The following is an 11,787-nucleotide window of genomic DNA, read 5'->3' as shown; positions in this document are numbered from 1 at the left end:
AAGATATTAGATAGATTCTGGCCTCTGTGTATGGTTATTGGTGCTCTGCAGCCTGGGTCCTGACAGCAGTGAAGAGTGATTAATGCTTCACAATGGAAGGAATGGTGGTTTTTGTTAGCAATAGGGTTAGGTAGTTTGAGTGACTGGAAGCATCCTCCCTTTCTGTCTACATATCCTGACCCCTCTGTGATGTAAACAGATACTCTGTGATGTTTCTTCACCTTTTATTCTTCCTATGAGCCTTCAATGTTCCAAGATGTAGCTAGGGACCTCATCACATTGATGAGGTCCCGTGGGGCAATTCACCCATTTCCATGGTGAATTTGTGGGGCAGTGGGGCAGCATCTCACGTCAGGAAAACTTTGCTGTTTGCTTCCCCTCGTGCTGGCTCCATTGTTCTCTACGGAACATGGAAGCCTCCTGTGTTCCAAAGGGAAGCATTCTATCACACTGTCAGGACGCTTCCTCCATGGAGCCCTGCCTGAAGTTGCCCTATGTCATGTGATGGTGGTCGGCAGGCTCCGAGGAGGAAGCATACTTGCAGTGTGCTAGGATGCGGATTTCACCTTGTGTGTGTGAGGAGCTTGTAAGTTCGATCAGCACCCTGAGTTACTCTCCTTAGAATGGAGTTTCTACAATTAAGCTTATTTTCCTTCTCCAAGCCATTAGCATATTTGATTCTTGAATAAACATCTCTTAACAGCTGCATGCACTGTAACAAAAACAAACATGACATGTCATAAATAATACTGCTTCTCTATGCCCCCATGTTTGATTAAACCTAATGCAGGGGGAAAAGATCTAGGGTTGCTTTCAGTCTACCACTTTCAAAGAGCCAGTTTCCATTCCAGCTAAGCCAATAGACCAAAGCAAAAAAAGTATCTTCCTGTACATAAAGAGATGGCTCCATAACTTAGTGCCCATGAAACCGCTGCCGCTTTGGACCTAGTAAGGTGAGAATAAACTGCTGCTGGTCACGATCACTCAGAAGCTTACCCATATTGATCATATCCCATATGATCAATATGGGATATGATCAAGGAAGCTACTGCTGCCCCCATCTTCATTGTTGTTATGTGCCTTCAAGTTGTTTCCAACTTATAGTGCACTTATCATTGGATTTTCTTGGCAGGATTTGTTTAGCGGAGTTTGCCCTTGCAATCCTCTGAGACTTTGTGACACCCCACAGTCATATTCCAATGCTCAAACCTCACACTTCCTCATCCTTACATCATTTATAATAGGTCTAATACTCTATCTGTTCTGGAAAAGGTTGCATAGGCAAGAAATTCATGACAGCTAGTAATAAAAGGATCCTTACTGTAGTGGGGTAGATCTCTGGAGCCCCTTTCACATGACACAATTATAACATTATATTCCACTTTCAGTGACATATCTGTATCCTATGGAATCCTGGGGTCTATAGAGTTTGCAGTTTGTTAAGGCACTAGAGCTGTCTGTATTCCCTAGAATGTTGTCATGGAAGACAATGAAGCATATAGCACCTTCAGGCTGTAGTGTGTGAAATTCTGTGGTATGTCAGCAAAGGTTTCTGTCTTCCAGCTGTTTTAATGACAGAAAGTTTGTTGAAAAAGGATGTCTGGGGAAAATCAGGATTAAAGAGTTTGGTTCTGGTAATGATCACAAAGGCCAGAGCTGAGTATATGTCATTCAGGCATTATCTGATTTAATCCTTAACTTATATTTCCCTAATTGAAACATTGTGCTATATCTCATTCTGGTTTGTGGTCTAGAAGCTTTTAGTAAAAACTAAACTAAACAAAGTAAATCTTGCAATCCTTAAGCCTGCTGATCCAAATGCTACACTATTCTATAGCACAACTTTCCATTTCACATTCTGTGACTGTCATTTCTGAGCTCATCACATTACCTACATTCCCTGTTGTAAGACACTACCTCCATGCAGCTGGCATGGAGCTTGCTGGATTTCATCCGATGACGTACAACTATTCCAGTGGGGTTCCATGCTGTCTGTGCGGAGGAAGTGTGGTAGGAAAGGGAAATCTGAATATTATGCTTTCCGGTGTGAGATGGGCAAGCAGCTGGTGCAGGTGATGTAGGGCACCAGGCAACAGATTCCCACTGCTGCCCCATGATTTCCCCACTGTTCTACACCTCCCCCCGCTGTTCCCTGTATCAATGACCTCAACATGATGAGGTCCTTAGAATAACTTAGATGGGACATTTTACTGTGTTTATGAGCCACATGTTCAGAGAGTGAGAATACAGACAGAACATTTCCAAGAAATATTACAAAAAATTCCAGTGGTATATGTGTGCCAGGCCAGGAACCTGGTTACTGCAGTATGACAGAATGGGAAAAAGAAGGTTGTAATGAATTGCCTTGTGCTACATAACAGTGAACAAAACTGTGGAAAGGGATTTTTTTAAAAAAAGTTTCACTTGCACTTTTAGTCATGAAGCTCAAAATAAGAAGTCTGTCTTTTGACATACACAGTGAACTTTTCACGTTTTCTTCCATTCGGATTTAGTGGCCGATTAAGTACTTGGAGTGAACTTTATTTGCACTTAACGATAACCATATCCACCTAGGAGGAAGACCAAGATAAAGACCATAATTTTACCATTTGAAAATTGTACCTAAAGGGCACAAAAGATTAATAGTTTTGTAGTCAAGGCATTGAACTGTGCCTCAAGATATTTCAGTCCATTATCTGTCTGCATTGCGGATCTCACATGTAACTACTAGTTGCCTCATTTCCTCACTTGTGAATTATAGGTTATTATGGGTACCTTTTTTTACCTCACAGGAGCATTTTTGAAGATAAATGATCTTGAGAGCACAGATAATGAATGATGCTATATATGGACTATTCCATATGTCTGCATGCTAAATGTGAAACGGTGACCTTCAGAATTGAGAATACTCAATGAAAACGAATCTGACAGCTTAGAAATATTTGATGAAAATTGGTGGGCTTTCCCATGACCAATGGGAAAAGTTTGTGAATACATTGTTTTCTTGAGGGGGTATCTTGAGAAATTTGGGGATTATTTATAAACACACTGCTTTTGTGACTTTCAAAAGTTAATCAAATATTCATGGCAGCTTCCTGATTGTCAGGAAATGTCCAGGTTATCTGGAAATGAACTATAAGCAGCAGGCTGTCTGATCTTCTTTCAATGTTTTGCTTTGATGAATGACTCAAAGTTGCAAGAAGTGACATTAATTTCCAGTGTTCCTTCCAGTATAGATCCACAGATGGGTTACAAAATTTTCTCAAAAAACAGCATCCCTTTTGTTTTTCTTGGCCTTTCCATAAATATTTATGGGACAGACCTCTATTTTTGCCTGGATAACAACTTGGTACCCAAATCAGAAAAATGCTAGGGTCTTTTTAACGATTGTTCATAAAGGTAAACCCTCACCCAAATTGGCTTAAGTGGTTTCAGGAAATCAATGTTGAGAATTGTATATTTTGCAGAGTCCCTCCTACATTTTGTGCTATAATTCAAGCACTACTTTTTTCCAGATTGTAACAAGCCCTGGACTTTTTGATTCCTTGCCTTATGGACTCTTTTCAAGTTTCTTCCCCTCTATTTCCTCTAGTTCCCTGCTCTTCCGAGAGGTGTTTAAGCACAATTTCTTCTTTCTGATTGCACTGCAATTCAGATCTATATCCTAATTCAATCCGTCATATCCTATGTCCCAACCTAACACTCAAAATACAATTTAATACTTTTGCCTGCTGTAAAGGAATATCAAATATTAATTGTCCTGAATTTCCTGATAAGCCATGGATAGATCAGTAGACCAGGATGGGATAACACCATTCCTAATGCTGTGCATCACTCCAGCAAATTTGCCCATCAGGGCTGGCAAAAATATTTTTTTTATCTTTTAAAGTAAATGGTTCACACTAACAGTGCCCTGTTTATAATTGAAATTTGCCCACAAGCTTTGCAAAAACGTTAAAAAGAGAGGTTAGCTTTAATCCTCCAAATTCTGTGAAAATCCAGAATTACCATTCAATTACCTCCACCTTGTGTGACTGTGGAGCTGAACAAACAACTCCTCATATGTATGGTTGCCCACAATGCCCTGCCTCATACACAGAGGAGGAGTTGTTTAAAGCTACGGACAATGCAATTGCTGTTGCCCACTTTTGGTCCAAAACTATTTATCTGTTTGTGATTCCTTTATTTTATGACTTTTAAACTTTATTAGGCAATGCTTTTGACACAAAATAAACAAATAACCATTAAATGTTTTAAATATAATGCTTTATGTTCTTATTATTCAAAAGTAACTAGTTACTTTTACTTACTTTAAAAAAATCAGAAGGTGACAAGATAAAACATGCTGAAGCAGTACAACCACAGTCCTCTTGAAAACAATTGAAGTAACCAGAGAAGTTATCAATGGAGTGAAATTATCTTTCATTAAGTTGCCCCTCCATGGCATGAAATTACCCCTCATTGTAATAAGTTATGCTTTTATTATTGAAAAAAGTGAGAAATAATTATAAATAATTCATTGTTTGAAATGAGATAATTTGAAGTTCAGTTTTCCCCCTTTAAAAGAAGGAGCACACTGTTTACAAGTCCAGTCACATTTTCAGACGGCGTCTACTAAATAGATCCACAGTCGCTTGCAATCTGGCACATTTGATTGTTTATGAAAGGTTTTTTTTTTTTTTAAAAAACCAATCTTTCATGTTTCAAATTTGAGCAATGTGACTGCTATATCACTAACCAGTCAGCAACTACCACCAATATTGTGTTTACTGCAAGAGAGGAAAAGGGAAATGCTCTTATGTTCATAAAGCACAAAGAGAAGAAAGAACCTGACAACATAAGACACAGGGAGAAACAACCAAATGAACTGAGAAACATCACAAAACTCTCTAAGCATTAATACCCAGAAATAGCCATTTTTTATTTCTGAAAATATTTCAATTGGTCTTCATGTGAATAGCTTGCAGGGAACCTAATTTGTTTCACTATATGGAGAATTTCTCCATGTGCAAAATGAAATGGAGGGGGAAAAAGTTAGAAGGAATTGGGCATAGATGTATGAGAACCAAGGCTATAGTGTTCAGTGTTGCGGTGCCCCAGCTGAGACAAATAACTGTAAACATAAAAATGCTCTCTAATTATTGTCTTCCTTTCCCTGTTGTGTCTTTGAGCCAAATGATGAGACCGCTGTGTTTAGACCTTCAGTTTGAGGGAGTTTGTGGAGGCAGTTTAATAAGGTTGCTATGTTAGCCTTCTCTATCCAGCTGCAGAATTTGTTGTGCACCATGAAAATGGGATTAATGCAGTTTGACACCACTTTAACTGCTGTGGTTCAGTGTTATGGGGTCATTGGAGCAGCAATTTTATAAGGTCTTTAGTTTTCTTTGCTAGTGCTGGCGCCTCTCCAAGCTACAGTTCTTATGATTACATAGAATTGTGAGATGGCAGTTAAAATAGTGCCAAACTTCATTATTTCTACAGTTTAGATGCACCTCAATTTGAACGGTCCTGTTGCGTGGCACAGGCTTCTTGACCTTCCCTTTAAAATATGAAAACAGAGAAATAATAGCAGGGATTTTAGCATGTAAGAGATGGAGAATAAATAGTCTTGCTCAGAATTTGGCAGGAAGGTGAAATAGTAATGATATTACTCTTACTCGTCAGTTTTTTGTGTGGAACAAGAAGCAACAATTGTCTTTTTAACAATAAAGTAGAAAAGGCACAGCCCCTTCCTTCTACATTCATTCACTCTTTCATTTGAGTTCAAAAAATTAGCAAAACTAGGAAAAAGGAAACAAAATAGAAGAGTACTGGGAAACCCAATGAGGAGAATCTTGGATTGATGAGACTTTTGGCAGATTGGGACTTACTCTGTGCACAATTTGTCATTAGTGTTTTTATGTCTACAGAAAAACAGCCTTTTCTGCACTGAAACCAATGTTTTTCGTATTTGAAACAATAACATTGTTGCATTCTGCACAAAAATGCTGCTTTTTACTCAAGAAAACCCCAGCACATTTTGTGTAAAATAAACCCCAAACTGTGACTAGACTTCAAAAATTGTGCAGCTTCAAAGATTTTTTTTTTTTGCAGTAGACAGAAAATGGCTAAATTGGCTTGAATGTATATTTATATGTATACCTATGTAGGTTTTTTAATGTAAGCTCTCAATTTTAATGTAATTTTTAATTTAAATTGATTTTTAAACGTGATATAAATTGTTTTGATGTATATGTTCATGTTGTAAGCCGTCCTGAGTCCCCTGAGGGGTGAGAAAGGCGGTGTAGAAATGATGTAATAAAATAAATAAATAAATAAATAAATAGAGTTTCAGTACAAAATTAGCGAGCTAGAAAGTGAAAAGAAGGTCAAGGAAAATGACCAAGGGGCTGGAGCAACTTCTCTATGATGATTGGTTGCCATATTTGGAGCTTAATAAGAAGAGGCAGAAGATGGGTATAAAATTATGTATGATAAGGAGAAATTGGATAGAAATATGCTTTCCCCCTTTCTTTCACTACCTGAATGTTACAATCCAGAATCATCCTCTGAAGCTGAACAGTAAAAGATTCAAGACAGATAAAAGGAATTGGTATTTTATTTGCTTATTTAAATTATGGAGTCCATGATAGTCTAGCCCTGAATGATGGGGGAAATGGGCAGCAGTATGTCATGTTGTGGGCTTCCCAATGACCATTGTATAAATAGCATAGCAGATTAGATGGACCTTTGATCTGATTTAGCACATACATTCCACCTGCTTACATGCACATAGAGGGGAAGAGGATTGTCATGAGGTGAGAGTGGAAATTGGTTCTATATGAAGGAATTTACATGCAGATTACTATGTCTACATCAGTGGTTCTCAACCTTCCTAATTCTGCGACCTCTTAATACAGTTCCTCATGTTGTGGTGACCTCAATTATAAAATTATTTTCGTTGCTACTTCTTAACTGTAATTTTGCTACTGTTATGAATCGTAATGTAAATGTCTGATATGCAGGATGTATTTTCATTCACTGGACCAAATTTGGAACAAATAACCAATATGCCCAAATTTTAATACTGGTGGGGTTGAGGAAGGGGGGGGGGTGATTTTGTCATTTGGGAGTGGTAGTTTGCTGGGATTTATAGTTCACCTACAATTAAAAAGCATTCTGAACTCCACCAATGATGAAATTGAATCAAACTTGGCACACAGAACTCCCATGGCCAACAGAAAGGAAGGGTTTGGTGCGCGTTGACCTTGAGTTTTGGAGATGTAGTTCACCCACATCCAGACTGCACTGTGGACTCAAACAATGATGGATCTGGACCAAACGTGGCACAAATACTCAGTATGCCCAAATGTGAACACTGGTGGAGTTTGGGGGAAAACAAACATTGACATTTGGGAGTTGTAGTTGCTGGGATTTATAGTTCGCTTCCAATCAAAGAGCCCCTTGCACCCCACCAAGAATAGAATTGGGCCAAACTTCCTACACAGAACCCTCATGACCAACAGAAAATACTGGAGGGCTTTGGGAAGAACTGGCAGTGATTTAGCAGAGATGTAGTTCATCTATTTCCGGAGAGCACTGTGAACCCAAACAACAATGGATCTGGATCAAATTTGGCACAAATACATGATACGCTAAAATGTCAATACTAGTTGGGTTGGGGGAATTGATTTTGTCATTTGGGAGTTGTAGTTACTGGTATTTATAATTAACCTACAATCAAAGAGCACTCTGAACCCAGCCCACAATGGATCTGCACCAAATTTGGAATGTTACCTAGATGGCCAACACTATCATATTCCAACTTATTCATAGGCCATACTTACAGAACTTTATGAGAAAGGGCTCTAGCTTCTGTCTGAGTGTGTGTCATTTGTGTCTCAATTATAGCCTTTGGCAAGAGACAGAGAATATGAACTATTATTTCCATCCATTAATCTGTACTTACTTCTTTTGCCCTAGCCATGTTTTTTGCTGTCCCAGACTAGTTTCCTACAATTTCCAGCATCTGCTGCAATATTTTTCCCAACCTCTAGCAGGTTTCTTTTTAATTTCAATTCATATTGGAACAAACATTTTTTTTTTGTTTCTTAGATTTATCAGTGCATCAGTGAAATGGGATTTTAGCATTATAACTTTTTTGCAGGGGACGGGATTGAAGGAGAAGAGTTCCTTACACCAGTGCGGTGACCTGATGAGCCCAAAATCTGTATACACCCTCTGTTTCATTGATAAATGCGCTGATCACACACTACAAAGTTGCCATATGTCTTGTTCAAACATGAAAATCTAGACCTTCAAACAGTGGCTGTTTTTTATATGTTTTATATGCTTTGCTTCTCAATATTTATAGCTTTATTTTGAAAACAACCGTGTTTTGTGATTCTGCAAAGTAATACATTAGATATACAGCTCTTTGCTGTCTTTCACATTAACAAGGTCTGGCCTCCATGTCTTAAAGCATCTGTAGATAACTGATATATATTTTCTAAGCTGAATGAGAAAAACCAACACTGCCATTGAGAGTTTTTGCATGGATGTGGAGATAAATAAATACAAACTCTTTTTTATACTGGACGTCACTGTGTTGGCTTGCAATACATTTGACCATCCTGAGAATTGACAAAAAATAATCAAGAAAGATAAGTTTCTGCTTCATAAAACTATGCTAAAACTCAATATACAATTTTATCTCTTCAGACAATAGGCTCAAATCCAATTTTACTCCCAATTAGAGCAGAATCATTGAAATCAATGTGATGTATTAGTCATTTTTGTTAGAATAATTTACTTCAAATTGTCTAAACTATGTGCAATCAAAATTGGATTTAGCCATACAGAAATATAAATATCCATTATAAATCTGTTGATTATCCCAAGAAACACCACTGTAATTTAAAACATGCACATTTAATGGAAGCCTTCAAATATCAAAGACTATAATCTTTTAGCCTCTTGTGTGTGTACATGCCTTCAAGTTGTGTGTTGATTATATTACCTGAGTGTAAATCCAACTGAATACAAAAGGACTTCTGAATAGTAATACAAAGCCTTGAATTTCAATTATTAATTTTGCAAGAGTGTGTGACAAACTATATGCTTACTGATTTGGATTACTAAGGAATCTATGTAGAGAGAGCAAGGAAGAAGAGAAAGAGGGAGGAGGAGGAGGAGGAGGAATTTATTATACATTTTCCTTCTTCCCTACCCTAGTTTTAATTTATGTTCACATATAGAAAATACAGGAAGCATGTAGTAAGTTGAAAAACTGGAATAACAGCCATTTTAGCTCAACTGTTCCTCACATGGGACATATGATTAGGACTCTTTCTGAGAACATCCTGCTCTGCAATTAGCAAATTTCTGTATATTCTTCTCACAGAAGGTATTATATTGTCACCAGGTCCTTCATCAACCCCCTGCTGTTTGGAGGATATATTAAAAATGGGCATCATAATACACATTCATTTCATGCTATATAGATTTGACAGAATGATTACTCTTATTAAGCTGGCAAAATCAATCTCCTTGGGACTTGTCTATTCTTTGGTTTTGCTTCTATCTTGCAGCTGACTTGCAAGAACAATCCAGCAATTGTTAGACATCTGGAACCTAGCTATTTCGTGAAGTCAGTCTTGAGATTATGAATGCAATACTCCTTGATGACAGTGGCAGCTGGTGCCTTCCATATTAGTGGGATAGTGACTCCAGGTTTTTGCTAGTTTGAGGGAAGCTGCTCAAAGTACTTGACTTGTCTAGGAATAAAGAAAATAGGTTCCTAGTTTGAAAATATTATTTCCTGTTTAATGGTGTAGTCCTTACTTTGAAAGTAGTTGATCTACTACAGAAGCTTTGATTGTCTGGTGCCAATAGAACCAATTAGGAAATGATATTTATAACCTAGGAACAAAAATCATAATGTAGAATATTAACCACCAATTTATTGGAACTCTGGGCCAAATCTCTCTCCCCCTATCTTGTTTGGGGCTTTCTGATGCTAATGCATTCTGGGTAATGTAGTTTAGGGCAGGGCCCTTTAAATTTCCTGGCATAGGGTCACCTTCCCAAACTACGTTTCCCAAAGTTCTGTGCTTCTTCTCATGGAACTTTCTTCCTCCTTTCTCTCTCCTAATGGTGAGAGACCATTAATTTACAGAGAATTGAAGCCTTTTGGCTTTGCTTTGCTTTCTTGCACTGAATACGAAACTGACTTTGGGAGCATTCTGAGATTTACAAAGCTAAAATGAAAGAGTATGGGGTAAGTTTCAATTCTTAAGCTTAGGGAGGGGATTCCTATGCTTCATAAATAGCATCGTAAGTACAAATCATACAAAACTGATCTGACTTACGACGCTTTATGATTTTTTTTTTGCACAAACCTAATATACTAGGTTCCCTTGATTTAATGAACTGTCACTAAAATGTGGATTTAGACAAATGCAACTTATTTTTCAAGTGAACACGCACAGGATCAGGCTTTATGTTATCAAAAAAATAGTCCTTTGTGTCATGAAGTAAATGCTGTTATTGTGTGTCTTCAAGTCATTTCTAATTTATGGAGACCCTAAGGTGACCCTATCACTTTTGGGTTTTGCCAAGATTTGTTCAAGAGTCAAGAGAGTGAGACTTGGTCAAGGTCACCCAATGGATTTGCTTATAAATTAACATAGCATTAAATTATTGAACATTCTAGAAACTAGGGACTAAAGTTCTGAGAGCACTAGAATAGCTACAAGTCCTGATAGCAATGTGCTATCTCCAGATAATAATTGGAGAAGGCTATAGCTCCCATGTCTCACTCTGAGTTTTCCATAGGTATCTGGTTCTCTCCTGTGTGAAAGTGGATCCCACACTAGAGAAGCCTTTGACCTTAACTATCAGGAATCTTCCTATATGTTAAAAAGAATGGGAAAATATTAAATACTGCATGATTTTTGCATCAGTAGAAAGGTATGATTGTTAAAATGTTCTGGTCAAAACTTCCATCTAGTCTCCTCCAATCTGGTAACTTCCAAAGGTATTTAGACAATTATCAGTTAGCATATTTGGAATGTAGCAGCTTTTAGGAAAGCAAATCTAGACATATTGTTTTCTTACAGTGTCCCGGAGCACTGGGATGGAGAAACAATTATCCAGCACAGTTTCCACCTGCTACATATCCTGCCTCTCCAGTCAAAGAGGACTGACAGACCTGTCTACTAATTTACATAAATGAAGAAGACTCATAGCATAGCAATTGAAGCCTTTGTGAAAGTCTCGACTATATGCCAATTTGCTATGAATAGGTACATCTTGCCACTAAGAAATATATGAAAGTGAACATTAAATGAACATATGGTGTAAACAGCCTGAATCTATGAAAAAGACCCACTTGATTCTTCTCATACATCTTAATTTCTCACACAAATAAACCAGGATTTTAAGAAAACGTGCATTCAAAGACTTCTCTCCTCTTATAGTAAATGAATTAAAACAGTGCTGTTTTAGTTTTTCCCTGTAGTGAATCATGTGGTGGAGGAAAATAAATGTGGTAAGTTTATAATTTTATTTATTTATTATTTATATTTATTAGCAGTATTTATATAACACCCTTCTCAACCCCGAAAGAAATTCAGTGCGGTTCCCAGTGTTGGAAACAATTCAATGCCCTTGATAAAAAACAGTATCAAACATCAAAGTTGACCCTCCCCTAATAAAAGATTAAACAGTATTAAACACATCACATAAAATAACATCATATATCACACAACGACATAGACATTGTGCATAAACAGTTCTGGGTCATAG

General features: G+C 37.5%; 1 long non-coding RNA gene across 1 annotated transcript; it reads left to right on the top strand.

Annotated features, from left to right (window-relative positions):
• Positions 1-460: 460 nt before the first annotated feature.
• On the top strand, positions 461-11,432 carry LOC134299780 (uncharacterized). The gene is made up of 2 exons (XR_010007039.1): positions 461-586; positions 11,100-11,432. It is a non-coding gene; the product is annotated as an uncharacterized LOC134299780 (long non-coding RNA).
• Positions 11,433-11,787: the final 355 nt, after the last annotated feature.

This window comes from Anolis carolinensis, chromosome 5 (genome assembly GCF_035594765.1).
Source record: "Anolis carolinensis isolate JA03-04 chromosome 5, rAnoCar3.1.pri, whole genome shotgun sequence".
Lineage (NCBI taxonomy): Eukaryota > Metazoa > Chordata > Lepidosauria > Squamata > Dactyloidae > Anolis > Anolis carolinensis.
The sequence above is the reverse complement of the archived record's forward strand: the minus strand, read 5'-3'. Positions and strand labels throughout refer to the sequence as shown.